The sequence below is a fragment of the Ictalurus punctatus genome, chromosome 11, assembly GCF_001660625.3.
Source record: "Ictalurus punctatus breed USDA103 chromosome 11, Coco_2.0, whole genome shotgun sequence".
Classification (NCBI taxonomy): Eukaryota; Metazoa; Chordata; class Actinopteri; order Siluriformes; family Ictaluridae; genus Ictalurus; species Ictalurus punctatus.
This window is the reverse complement of record NC_030426.2, coordinates 10,516,199-10,531,008: the sequence shown is the minus strand read 5'-3', so window position 1 is coordinate 10,531,008 and position 14,810 is coordinate 10,516,199. Positions and strand designations below refer to the sequence as shown.

Here is a 14,810-nt window from a genome sequence, read left to right as displayed (position 1 = left end):
CCTACTCTGCATGGTCCGGCAATGTAACGTCCGACGCATGTCAACTGTATTCCTAAATTTCCCAGCACAATCAAAACAGAGGGTTTGAGAGTGTGTGTGTGTGTGTGTGTGTGCCTAGCCAGGAGAAGAGAAAAAGACTGCATATATAGGCAAAAAGAGGAAACAGCAGCAGTTTACATAACCACGGTCAGAGAGAGACCACAAAGCAAGAAAGACACAAGAGCTCAGGCCCAGATTAAAGCGTGATGGCGAAGGAGGAGGCGAGGGGGCGAGAGAGCTAACCAAAGGAAAAGGAATATGAAAACAAACAGATAAATGCTACTGTTGGAAGACCGCCCCGTGCCCTCGCTCCAGGAGAAATAAAAGCAGAACGTTAACACTAGGAACACTTGTGGCTTTCGGAAAAGCGTTTGTGTTGTGATTAAAGTGTTGTGTTAAGGCGCACGGGCAGGGGGCTTTGTGTGTCGTGCGTGTCTTAAGAACGCGTTCTGGTGTCCAGAACGCTCAGAGACTAGTTTGGATGAAATTACACAACGGTCGTCAAGACAAAAATATTTCTAACTCTACCTTAATGTGCTTTCAAGAAGCAGCCTGTAGTCTGATACGGTTCAGCCTGACCCTTGAACACGAAATGTCTGCATTCCTTTTAAAACCTCAGTACTAAGTAAAAACAATGGGAGGGGGGGGACAAAAAAACAAAAAAAACCCAACCCAATAAAGCCCAAAAAGTCAGATATGAACCTACCTCTGCTGCTCAGAGTTCTCTTTCGGCTGCCCTGTGATCAGGAGCTACACGTTCAGTATCTGCAGCAGCAATCCCAACCTATGAGAGAAACACAGACGCTTAGGAATGACTCAGTTACAATTAGGACATAACGTTGGGCTTGTGATTAGCGTTCACGTCCACGCATGTTCTAACCGGAGTGAAAAAGTGTTCGGCGAAACGCGACAGCACGGAACAGTTCGCAGTCGCTCTTAAACACTACGGCAAAACACACGAAGCGGCATATATTTACGCATGTTACATAACCACATCGATTACACAGAAAGAACTAAAGGGAGCTTGTGCTTCGGACACGATTTATTTATTTAGTTCGTTCGTTTTTGAAGAGAGAGAAAAAAAAGAAAAAGAAAAAAGAAAAAAAAGAGGGAACTCTCTTCACAAAGAAGAATTTCGCAGTTATTAGCCCTGATGCAAGCTTTTTCTAAAAAGAGATACAAGCGTGAGATTTCCTCCTTGGTTTAGTGGCTTAGTGGTTAGAATGTTTGTCTCACACCTCCTGCCTCCGCCCCGTGTGCACGGAGTGTGCATGCTCTCCCTGTGCTTCGGGGGTTTCCTCCAGGAACTCCGGTTTCCTCCCCCAGTCCAAAGACATGCGCTGTAGGCTGGCATGACTGGCATGTCCAAACTGTACATAGTGTGTGAATAGGTGTGCGAGTGTGTGTGCGCACTTTTGCCCTGCGATGGGTTGGCATCCCGTCCAGGGTGTCCAGGGTGTCCCCCTCCACTCCCCCGAGTCCCCTGGGATAGGCTCCCCACGACCCTGTGTAGGATAAGCGTTACAGAAGATGTACGGATGGATGAACGGAGCGACTCCTAGAACACATCTCCTCTCCGGTAGTAAAACTCCGGCAGATGATAAAGAAGTCAGGCTAAATATACCTTGTTAGTCTGGAGATATTGCAGACTAGATGCAACAAATTCTACAGCCAACTGCACGTTGTGCAGGACTGCACCGAGGAATTTGCTTTGATTATTTCTTTTGCTTTAGTGGAATGTTACCCCTTTCATATCGTTTTGCATGAAGTGTAGAGGTGTGCACGAGGCGGGGTTTAATCCCACTCCCACCCTTTCGTGAACTGCATTCCCATCACGGTTATTCTGGTTATACTTCGAAATAAAAACCTGTCTCGTGGTGAAATCCGTCGAGAAATCCAGTGCTGTGTGAAGAGACACGACTCCGCGCTGTGGGTTTCACTTCATTATGAAACCTCAACCGTCTAGTTCAGAGCTGCACACACCAGCTCACTGAGGCTGGCCCAGACTTGTTTATGGATGCTACGGAGACTGGAGTCGAACGTGGTGGAAAAACCTCCCAGACGGTGCTACGGTTAAGGAAGGACACTTGCTGAGCAATAATAAAAACGGCTCAGCTCCAGAATCAAACTATTTCAGCTGAGCCGCCGGATTCATCCGCACAAGAATCCATGAGACCCAGATTTATTATCGTCCGTATATAAAGAAACGAAAAGCTAGTGAAGCTCATACACTTCGCTAAAGTACACTCCAGGTGTTGATTCACATCTGACCGCTCCGGCTTTATAATAAAGTCTCATTCGCATACGTAATTTGAGCCACAATGAAGGATCTACAGGGAAAACGAGAACACTAAGTGGAAAAAAGCTAAGCAAACAATCTCACCATGCAACTTTTTAATGGTTCGAGCACACTGCGTTTTTCCTTTGTTAGCCATTATAACTATCTGCACTACATGTACAAGAATAGTCTTCGTTACTGGTCGTGCAAGGCTTTCCAAGCGCTACGTCAGCAGGACACAATCCTGTGCTTACTGGGCTATTATCATCACCATTATCGGCACATCGACACGTACGACATAGACTAACTGGCTTCCAGACTTGCTTCTGCTGTGCAAAAGTGTCCCTTTCTGTCCTTTCCAACCTGAGGGGGAAAATAAACAGCACGGCGTCACGTGAATACATGAAACGATACGTGAACACACAAAGGTCTTTCAGATGAAGTTCTAGGGAGAAAAGGAGATCCAGTTTGTGAACTGTGACGGTCCGAGTCGATTACACTCGATGACGAGGACAGTTATTGAGAGAGAGTGATGTGCGGGGGAAATAATAAAAGTGGGGGGGGGAAGAGAAGTCAGGTTTGTGATTCATCCATGTCCTCACCCGATACCTCCTCCCTACAGAGAGCACAGTCTAACACCTCCCTCTCTCCTTCCCTCTCTCCCTCCCTCTCTCCCTCCTAAACCTGTTCTTTCTTGTCCAGTAATGCACTGCCACAGGTGACATTCAGCCAGCACAGAACAAAGCCTGAGAGAACATTTAGGGCCCCCAGAGACCGTAAAGCCCGATCATGTAATAGCGGGTGTGACTGGGCTCGCAGACAGTAGCAGCCATGTTCTCTCTTGGCAGTCGGTGATGAGGGCAGGATGATGTCATAACCCTAAATGAATGCCTGGTTGTATTTTGGTACTGCACCCATTCTGTGCAAATAAATGAGGCTGGGGAAAAAGGGCGACCGTAAGACACAAAAAAAAAAACGAAACATAAAAGCCAGTTCAGAAAACTGCAGGCACAAATTACAGTTTGTGCTTCATATCATAGCGCTCCAGCCTCAGCTTAAACCAGCCGAGAGTTTCCTTCATATAATCATTTGAAGAATGCGCACTCTGCAGCTATTATTAGATTTGATGTGAGAAATAATAGTGTAACAGTGTACCTACCACGGACTTTCCCCTTTAAGACATGGACACCTCCATGCTGGTCTTTCGTTATTAACTGTGCCACCTGACTGTGACGAGCGACATGTATTTTCCTCTTCAAAACAGCGAACCGCGTCGCCGATGCCATAGATCTCACGACTACATACGTCTGTATGTTGATCGATCTAAAGCACTGAAGTGTACGTCCACGCAGAGTATCTCATTTAAAGGGAAGGCCTACGGCTGTGAGCGGCCGTGCTGATTTGAAGTCATTTGCTGAACATCGGAGGATGTCCGAGATGACGAGACCATCCCGGGGTCTTGTTTCTTCTTCTGGTTATTACAGGACGAATGCAGCATAACGCAGTCCCTCCAGGATGAACGCAAAAATCAAGCAATTTTTTAAAAAAAAGAACCGCGGGTTCGAGCCTAGACGCGTCGTGTGACGTCATCGCGACGCGCGTTCGGCCAAAGCCGACTTCGATTCGCTTGCACCGAATAAGAGTACAGCTAAAAGGTCTCGTTTACCGACAGACATCACAGCGAAAGACCAAGCGATTTTGCGTGGTGGCGATTGCGCCGATTCGAGTAGTTGCATCACAAAGTTAAAAATAAAATGAAATCAATAAATCGCCCGCAGCACTATTCAAGCACTTTTGGCCGCAATAATCACAGAAATAACTCCATGTCAAACACTCACACGCCCCCACAACACCCGACCCACCCCCCGGTCACTGCTTTGTCCTCTTCTGCCGCTCTCTGAGGTGACGACATTCTTCTTCTGCTACAGACCTCCAGCACAAACGTCCTGGCTCTGACCCCCAAAACCTTGAACCCTTAGAACAATCAGAACAAGACAGTGACTAGATGGAAGAAGAATCTGAAGCCTGTCTCTTTCTTTCTTTCAAAAACAATAACCTCTGCACGCCGTATCAAACAATAGCACCGATTCCCATGGAAAAAAGACCTCCTCTTCCAAACAATGCCCAAGCGCTTGTCCAAAACAATCGGGGTGATCGACACCAGAGCAGATCTGATGATAGATTGAACGTTTTATTTTTCAAACCATACCAAAAGATGCCGAAGACTAACAAAAACAAAACAAAAAAAAAAAAAAGTCTGAGCTAAATAGTTTAGAAATACTAGAAGCTTGCGAAGCGCTCCCGTTTTAAAAAGGCACACTGAAAGGAAACACTTGTTGCTGCTTGCGTGGTGTTCTAGGTGCTTTTCGCCTACCGCTATAATCAGATTATGATCCTAAATCTTACGGTAGAGAAGCCTTAATGGATGCCAACATTAATCCTGCTTTTTGCACATTCACACGACTGGACAAAAGAAATAATCTTTTTCAGCTGACAGAAAAAAGAAGGAAAAAAAAAAAAAAAAGATCTGAAAGTGGATTGGTATTGCACAGACACTGTTCATGTGAAAGGAAAATCGGAGGACTGGAACCGACATTGGCTGGCTCGCCACTCATCTTCGGGATTTTGTTTAGGTGCAAAAAAAAAAACAAAAAAAACGAACGACACAGACATATACAAAACCATTTATAAATTTAAAAAAAAAAAAAAAAACCCTGCACAAACTGTCCTGTCATCACATCGCAAAAGCCACGGCGTCCAGTGAACCCATGGCAGTGTGAGCTGGCCGCAGTAAGCTATACTTATCCCATAAAAACTCTTGGCTTTGCTGGTTTTCTCTCTCTCTTACGTTGCCACTCTGCATTTATGTCCCGAGTTTAACTCTGGAATATCCTGCGCGCATGAGTGTCCGCACCACCCTGTTGGCACGCTGCAGCTCTTACCGATACCATTATAATTGCTTCCTTATTGCGGTCACACTCTCCTACTGCAGATGTACGTAGAGACTCTCGCAGTTCTGACCGAGCGCTCGGGCTATACGTTTCAATTTAGTCACGTTGCAAAAAAAAAAAAAAAAGTAAAATAAATAAATAAATAAATAAATAGGACCCGAGCTATTTAGCCAATCATTATCTTACTAAAGACATCAACATGCAGTTATAGACACTGTATCTGCCAAAGACACTGCATGCAGGTTAATAGGGTGTGTGTGTGTTCTTTGACCTCTCTGAAGAGTTCCACCAGGACACACACACCCATATATACACACACACACAGTCACATAATGTCTGCGTTAATCCATTTGAAAACACATCCTTTACGCTTTGGCCTTCCGTCCACACCGAGACGATTCGATTCAATTCAGTTTGATTTGTATAACGCTTTTTACAATGGACGTTGCCTCAAAGCAGCTTTACAGGAATAATACCAACACAGGATACGGATTTTAAGTGTGTGAATTTAACCCTAGTGAGCAAGCCGGTGGCGGCGGTGGTGAGGAAATTCTCCCCAGGATGAAATGAGGAAGAAACCTCGAGAGGAACCGGACTCGGAAGGGAACCCGTGCTCATCTGGGTAACGACGGATAGCGTGAAAGTAAAGATGTTCTTTTCGTTCAAAAAACGAAACGCGATATGCGAAAACGATGCCATGGTATTTTCAGTCATGTGACCCGTTCAACTCAGAACAAACAAGATGGTGGACGATGTTGTACTGCGGTTGTTGTGCCGCGATCCGGATTGATAGCTTTGTTAATGATTAACGTCACTCTGTGACCGCATTTTTATATGAAACGTCTGACGGAAGTGACGCGGCCCAAACGTGATACGGTTTTACGCATGCGCGGTATCGGGATGCGAGCGTTCTCAGACGTTTCGGAGTTGACGAGCGATTTTTGGGAAACGTATGAAAACACAAGTGTAGACGGAGAGCATTTTAAAGTGAAAACGCAGTTTTCGGATCCAACCGGATTAACAAAGACGCAGCCTTATTCATAGTTGAATACTGGCTAGTTTGGATGGGCGATATGGATATGTTGGATGGGCGATATCATGATATTCTCCGGTATTTATTGCGATAAGGATATCGGTGACGATATAAATATAGCATCGTTCACCAGTGTTTTTGGCTACAAGTGACCGCTACATGCAGTCTTGAGAGTCTCGAACACAAACATTGATCTAAAAGTAAAAGGGATTTTCTGTAACCGATCCAGATCCAGATTGTAGAGGTACAGTAGCTCCTCGTTTAGCGATTAGACTCCTCCTCAGCTTCACGTGCGCCTTCCGCCCTACTCATGTTCGCTGTGCACGTGAGCTGCGAACGGGTCGCACCCAGAAATACGTCATCAACTTATCGTCGCCGGGAGACTCATTCTTATTGTGGGGAGAATTTCTACCGCTACATCGCCGACGATAAGGTATCACCCGTGCCTAACTGGCTCGCTAAATCCCAGTACTAAATCAGCATCAACAAAGACTTAGAGCTGGAACAAATGACTAATCCCAAATGAAGGTGATCATTGTAATTAGTTATACGGTTACAGCACAGTTAACGTCAGAGAGCCCGTTAAAACAAAAATCATCACTAACGTAAGAGGAAATAAAGAGTATGTGCATGCGTGTGGCGTGTGGTATTCATTTCAGGTTATTCATATATAGTTTCCATCGTGTATATCTCGTTTAGCCAGACAAACACACACAAAATCCACGTCTCACGACCTCCATATAAACTTAAAACACACAAACACATTTCTGCAAAATTAAGGAACATGAAAGAGACAGTCTGTGTGTGTGTGTAATATATATATATAAAAAATATATAGCTTTTAATCCTCTGATTAAAACTGGCCTGATAATCATAGTTTGGTTAAATATTCCTACATAGTGTTCAGTAAAGACCTCGAAAGACCAAAAGAAAGTCCTGTTCTCAGTAGTGCATGCCTGAACCATCACCACTGTGTGTGTGTGTGTGTGTGTGTGTGTGTGTGTGACAAAGAGAGAACGAGAAAGAATAAAAGAAAGTGAACAAACATGTCACTGCCGGTTAACATCGAAAAACCAAATGCTTCCCCTCAGAATGAAGCGTCACCCTGTCGGCCAGAGAATCGATACAGACTGTGAATTCAGTTGAAATTGCACAATACCACGTAGATTTCCATCCACGACGCGCACGAGCGATTCAGTAAAGCAGGCAAATCAGGTCTCTTCTCATAAAGATCTTTTGTGTAGGTTTACCAGCAAAGCAAACTCTTTAAAGCATTCAGTATTTTGGCGATGAGGGCAGGCCAACCATCCTATCCAACCCCCCCCCCCCCCCCCCCCCCCCCCCCTCTCTCCACCCACCCCCGCCCAGACTTCTTATTTAATTACAAAAAGACCAAAAAGGAATATAAAAAACAGTGAGGAGGAGCGCGGAGGTATTTTCTGTCTGAATGAACAAAAACAAACCGTGGGGCGCGCAGCACGACGACACTGCTCGCTCCAATTCCACAACTCGGCGGTCATCGTGCGGAGCACGAGTACGCAACTTTCAGTCTGTGCTCCATTTCCAGCAGAATCACGTCAGCGATGAGGAACATCGACTCGTCGAGACGGCTGCAGATGTGGGCCTTCTGCGCTTTAGTAAATACTCATTTAATTATGACCTCGTTTTGCAGGGTTTGGCAGTTTGTTATCTTTAAAGAACACAGGGCCATTGTCTACAGTATGGCAGACATGTCTAATCAAGAACAAACATCAGGAGGGATTTAATCTAAACTGTTGCAAAAAAAAAAAAAAAACACTTTGCAACTACATCATCTCTTTAGTTTGGTCCAGAAAATGACAATTAACTTGGACATTGTTACACAGTCCAAACCTATTCTTCAACATCATCTTCAAAAGGGCCACTGGGCAAGATTTAATGAACAAGAACTTCACTAAGCTCCGCCCCCCAGGACCTGACTCGTTCGGTTCAACTAGAGTCGTCATGACAGTCCTCGCTAATGACATCGCTGTCAAACCTTTCAAGTTATAACACTATAAACTCAAGAAATTCAGCTCGTACTGATTAATGAGAATGGTCGAGAGTTTTCGGTCTTGTTTTTTTCTTTTCTTTATATTGAGGTCTCATATGCCTTAACGATTCGGTATTAGCCTTTCAGCATTGCTAGCATTTTAAGCTACGGTACCTAATAGGCAATTCAGCTGCTTTAAAGCCAGGCTACGGCACTGAACATACAATTCGGCTTGTACTCGTTTATAAGACTCGCTGCAGGTCATCCCCTTCGTCAGTACTAATTATTCCATCTTGTGGAAATGTTATTTGGGATTTTACATCATATTTTAAACACAGAATGTTTATTCCCCTGACATGAGAATTATCTGGCAGCGCTGGGCGCTTGCTGAGTTCAGTCATTTTCTACATTGGTTTTTTATTTATTTATCTCTGAACAGACTGAAATGGGGGCGGGGTGAACAGTGTTTCTAGAAAACGACTGGCTAGACACCGTTCCAAACACAAACAAGCCCTCTGGACCATAATTCCAAATGAGTTCTCTCAGGCGGATGATACACTTGCTGAGGCCGGGGAAATTTTCTAAAAATCGACTATTACACCTTTAAATTCATATTGTCGCTTATAAATATTAGAACTATAAACTTTATTCATAGACCTTTTGATACATTAAAGCTGTTCAAAATCCTTTAAAAAAAAAAACTATATACTGATAAAACAGAAGTAGAGATGTTAACGGAGGAACAGGGAATAATTCATTTTACTCTAATATCATTATATTCGGTGTAAAAGATTTTTTACATCGGACCCGTCTCTCCAATCATCCATCCTGCATTTGGGTGAGCGGAGGACAGTGGACAGAGTTCTGGTCCGGTCTGTTATCTGGGACATGCTGCTATACTGATCAATCACTAAACCACAGTGATCAATAACTATAGATTTACACACTCTCTGGTCTGGATTATAAAATGAGATCATTCTGGACTGGAGGGGTTTTTATTTTATTTTTTTTTTGGAAATAAGGAAAAATCTCAGGAACTTGGGTACATTTCCAGGTTCCCTAATACCAAGAACCTTTTTTAGTTCCTGCTCCAGAATTGGTAGCTTTCGATGGACCAAGAACTACTGGTTTGGGGTGCGCTGAAAGGAGTTCAGTTGGACAAAAGCAACCTTCACAGAATGACTACTAATCTCATCTGCTGTTTCTTTGTCAAATCTACAAAGTGCTTGTTTCACAAGAGATACAGCAGAAAACAACCAGAGATGTCATGCACTTCAATAATACCTTTATAAAATGAGGTAAAGCCCTAGAATAGAGATGCACCGATACTACATTTCAGCCGATACCGATAACCGGTTATTCAGAGTGATGTCTGCCGATGCCGATACCCGATAGTTCTGCCTTTAATACCTTCTTAGAAATTAATAATAATTAATTCCACAATCTTGAAGGAAATGCAAATAAAAAAAAACTTTATTCTCATCGGCCGATGCATCGTGCATCTCGAATCTAGACTGTTTCTTTCGGCACCCGCACAACTCGGTTAAAGGGGTGCGTGTGTCTCCGCCAGGTTTAAAAAAATAAAACACTGCCATCAAAAATGCACACCTGTTGTGCTTGGTATTAATGGTCACTGCGTGTTGTCGCTATTATCAGTATTTTAAATTCATTCATATTGTGATGGACAAATCAAGTGTGACTAACACACGTGTCCTGTTATTTTACGTAATGGCCGCGGACCCTCTAGTGGAATGGTGATGCAAAACAGGAACTAGTTTGGGTTGTGAATGATGTGGTGGAGCCTCTGCTGTCACACTCTTGAGCTGCAACAAGGGTGAAGGGGACGTGTCAGACGGCCTGACCTTTTACTCACACACGAACATGTACGTCAATCATCGCCAAACGTCATCTTCGAGCACGTAACGGAACCCAAACTTTAAGCATGACCGTGTCCCGAGTCACCCGGTTAAACACGATCTCGAACAGCATCGTCTCGAATATATATGCTCTGTGTACTGGATCAGCTGTATATGGTTGAGATGACTATAAATGCTACTTGACGTGACTTGCTTCAAATGGTAACTCCTCCATCAAACACACACACACACACAAAAAATCCTCGTGTACAAATATGCCTCGGTGAAGAAAAGGCACAGACTGCGATAGAAAAACAATATAACTGCCAGTAGCCTGTGTGTGTGTGTGTGTGTGTGTGTGTGTGTGTGTGTTTTTATATCTGGAAGCCACTGCTTAACATTTTTGGGTTAACCCCTGAACTGGAGGAATGTGCCAAAGCCACACACTGACCATGCATGCCTGCACATATCAAAGAATTAACAAGGCACACGGCCTGAGAGACACAGAGGATATGAAAGAGAGGAAAAAGCGCGCCGCTTTAGATGTGTTGGGAGAGATATGAAGTTGAGGACGGGGGAAAAAAGAAGAAAAGAGAAGGAGAGCAAGCGGAGAGACGAGGATTCAATTTACTGCTTGCACAGATTTCACTTTACCTACCACACAACCAGTGTGTGTGTGTGTGTGTGTGTGTGAGCAGACTACCGTTCGTGCTTTACACATGGCCTTTTATGGGTGCCATTATGAATGAACGACCATTTGCGATTTTAAACCCGCGGTAGCCGTGTGGATTAAAACGGTCATAATGAAAGAGGACTGCACAATAATGACTTTACTTTCTAAGAAAAGCCCGATCCCGCTGGCTCATGAATACCAAGCCCGACACGGTAACTACTCGAAACCAAGCGCATGTAAATATTCCATAGCAACCGACCAGGACTAGTAGATTTAAGAATAGTTTCTTCCCGAAAGCTATTACCATGAGAAACAAACACATGTACTGAGTCCACAGCATATGTATATAGTGTCTCAAAACTGTGCATTTCATAGTACCTCCCCCATCCACCCCAATATCGATCTATCTTGCATATCTTGTTTATTTATTTTGTTTATTTATCTTGTTTATTTATCTGTGTATTATCTGTTTATTCTTCTTGTGTATTGAATGTACATGTTTGCACGGAACAGAAAGGAGTGCCTCTTAATTTCATTGTACATATGTATAGTGACAATAAAAGGCATTCATTCATTCATTCAGAGGACATGACGCCTTTATATACATCGTTACACGATCAAAATGACGTTATATTGCATTTGTACATCATTTAATGCGATTCAGCTGGTCATAAGCTGAGAATTGTGTGTTGAGTCCCTTTGGATAAGTAAGCTATATCCGAGTACAATACACAACGTACCGAAACGGATTTCACCGGAACCATTTCTAACGGACAAATCTGTACGTTCGCCTTACTATTAAACACGGGAGAAGATTAACTTGGTTTTATGGATCACTAAAAGAGCTGGCATTCGTGACGAACACGAACGGCAAGGACAAACGCAAGCAAAGCTGTGCAGAGGGAAGGTTGTGCTCAGAGCCGTCCAGCCTGCACACCCTACACAGCGACCCGTATACAGTGACGGGCGACGGCTCCATGAAAGCAACAGCCAAAGAGCTCGGCTTCTGATCGAGCCCGGGATAACCTCTGCCCTTACCGTGAGGGTCATCTAATGTAGCTACTCAAACACCACAGTACTGTAGGCCGGTCATTATGAAAAGGACAGACTAAGGCAGACCAGAAGAGCACAGATCTATAAAATACAACTAATCTCTGATCACAATGTGCTTTACGGTTACTACTACTCATCGACTGACTCACTGAGCTCCTCTCATACGACTTGTGGCTCAAAAAATACAGTATAAAAAGTCTGGATTTTTTTCCTCTGCAATAAAATTGGAGATGAATCAATAGACATATGGTTCTGGAATGATTTGTGCAACTGTTTTGAAATCTTCGATATTAAGGTCACACTTCCTGTCCCCACCGTCTCCCGCAACCGCTCATGCTCTCGACTCGTGCTGCCTCCCTCACTTTCTGCCACGGAAAACGCTGAACGCTTTGAGTTCGTACATGTGAAATATAATCGGTCGATATATGGATGACTTAGCTGACATTAGACAAACATATATTTAATATCAGTTAACTATTTATTTGTTTGTGTGTTTATTTATTAGAGATTAGGCCGAAATGGTCAAAAAAAAAAAAAAAAAAAAAAAAAAAAGAGGGACAGAGATTTTGACCCAAAGAGATGCTGCATCCAAATACCCCTACTATACAGTAAGAGTGGGGGAAGGAGAGGAGGAAAAAAGGGAAAAAGGGGGAGAAAGAAAAAGAAAGAAAAAAAAAAGTACACCAAAAGGGAGTAGTACGCCGGAATTCCCCGTACTCATAAAACAGTGTGAGAGATACGCGGATGGTCTACTGCTTCCCCTGAGATTCTGCAGTAGGGAACCATGGACACTGCGCTATCCCATAAGGCAACGGGACTGGTGCAGAAAGGCTGTCAGAATCAAAAATGGCGGAAGGAAGCGTGTCGGCTCTTTTGAAGTCGCAGGTCACATGACGATGCCAACATGGCGGATGTAGTAAGTCCGGATTGTATTCATACTACACACTTATACTGATCGGTACGTACTGTATCGACACCCGAGCAGTAAGTACCTTCACAGTACACGATTCCGAACGCAGCCATCAAGTACAATGAAGCATCGAATTGAACGCTTTATAAATAGATTTGCTGTTGTACTAGACTGTTCACTGTACATTACTGCAGAATCACCCAAAAAATCCACCCTCCAGCTGAGTTGCTGCGATAAGCACACTTCCTGACTGCAGAACTGAGAACATTACAACCCCTCCGCTACTCTTCAGAAACCTGAAGTGGTGGAAACACTCGTTTTCATTCGGTTTTTTAGGCTGGCTTGGGACGATTAAATAGCTTATCGCGATATTTTAAAACGGAAGATTGCGAGCAAGTGTAGTGGCAGTTTAAGAGTATGACAAAAAAATATGTACGGTAGATGTGTACAAATGTTCGCTCAGGCTGCGACTATAAAAATCCGGATAGATTTGAAAACGCTTCGTCTCTTTCTCTACGTTTTTGGTCCACCGAGACTCTGCATTATTGCCCAGCGAAAACGCTTTCGTGTTGTAGTATACACTGAGAAAACCGAGCTGTTCAAAAACAACGATTTTTCGTCACGTGACCTGTTCAACTCGACGCAAACAAGATGGTGGACGATGATGTACTGCAGTTGTGCTGCGATCCAGTTTGTAGCGTTCTTAAAGATTAACGTCACTTTGTACAACCTTCGGACTGCATTTTTATATGAGACCCCTGACGGAAATGACACAGACCCAAACACGATACGCTTTTTCACGCATGCGCGGTATAGGGACGCGAGCGTTCTGAAAACGCCAGTGTAGACGGGGGGCGCTTTAAAAGGAAAACGCAGTTTCCCGATCTACCCGTGTAATTTAGTAGGAGTCTGACCTGTAATAATGTGAACAAACTCTGCAGGTCAGATGTGTCATACGTTCCTTCGTATGGGTGTCAGTAACACGTTTTATATATATGTAGTTAGTGGAGAGTTGCACAGCCGAGTGGAACAATGATCGTAGTCCTTCACTTGGTATTTTGGGAGGAAAAAAAGAAATAATTGCCAATAAAAGAAAACTTTCATTGTTTAAGAGCTGCAGCTTTACGCTAGTCTACTACTGCTTAATACACGAGTTAAACTTAGAATGCTAGCCATCCCAAAGGATCCATTCAGCTTCACACTGAGGCAGTGAACAAAATCACTGCCGAATAAAACAGCAAGGGGTCCCACCCGTACTTACCTCCTGGGTGTGTGTGTGTGTGTGTGTATATACACAAGTCAAGGACACCTGCTAGCCTTAGGACAGTCTTTCCCGTCCATCCACCACACACACAGTTGAAGTTTCATGGAAGGAATGTTAATAGACAGTCAGATAACTATTGCTGTGTAGCTGAGTGTTGAGAGATATACAAAGACTAATGGGGATTAAAAAGGTGGGGGGGAAAGAGGGGAAACAACTAAAAAGTTATTAGTTAACACTTTTTCGACACTGTAAATAAACAATGAAGCTCTAATTCACTGCGTTCGAGCACAAAGTAACACCGTTTAAAAGTAGAATGAGAAATTATTAACGATCCTAACTTTTCTTAAAACTCAGAGGCTGGAGTCGTCTCGCTCAGACTAGGACACTCTGCGAGACTGCACGGCTGTGTCATACATCCACTACGTGTCTGTATCGCATCTCAACAGTTATTACAGTGAACCTTTCATCAGACTCCTAGAACTAATGCCACTTTTCAACCGGATGGTCCGGCACAACACGTTACCCATAATCCTCCACGTTGGCACTATTTCCACAGCGCTGTTTGGTTTAGAAGCGCTAGAAGTTATCCTCACACCTACGGTTCATCAGATCGATCATTCCCTGAGGAGCAGTCCCTAATCCAACCAGACAAATCTCCCGTGTCTTCTCAGTTCTTTGGAAGTGGGGCAATCTCCTTCCACCATCCAAACTGCCATATGAAACAGGCGTATATAAACACCCT

General features: G+C 43.8%; 1 protein-coding gene across 5 annotated transcripts in view; it reads right to left on the bottom strand.

The window, feature by feature from the left end:
• Positions 1 to 14,810, bottom strand: part of plxnb1b (plexin b1b) — a 98,616-nt gene that overhangs the window by 66,724 nt on the left and 17,082 nt on the right. For 3 of the 5 annotated variants that reach the window (XM_053683656.1, XM_017479953.3, XM_053683659.1), the window contains exon 2: positions 746 to 823. The exons of 1 other annotated variant lie outside the window; for it this stretch is intronic. The gene's annotated coding sequence lies outside the window, so the exon portion shown is untranslated. Of the gene's footprint in view, positions 1 to 745; positions 824 to 1,906; positions 2,059 to 14,810 lie in introns of those variants that run through there. One more of the 5 variants, XM_053683655.1, reaches the window with a different exon arrangement.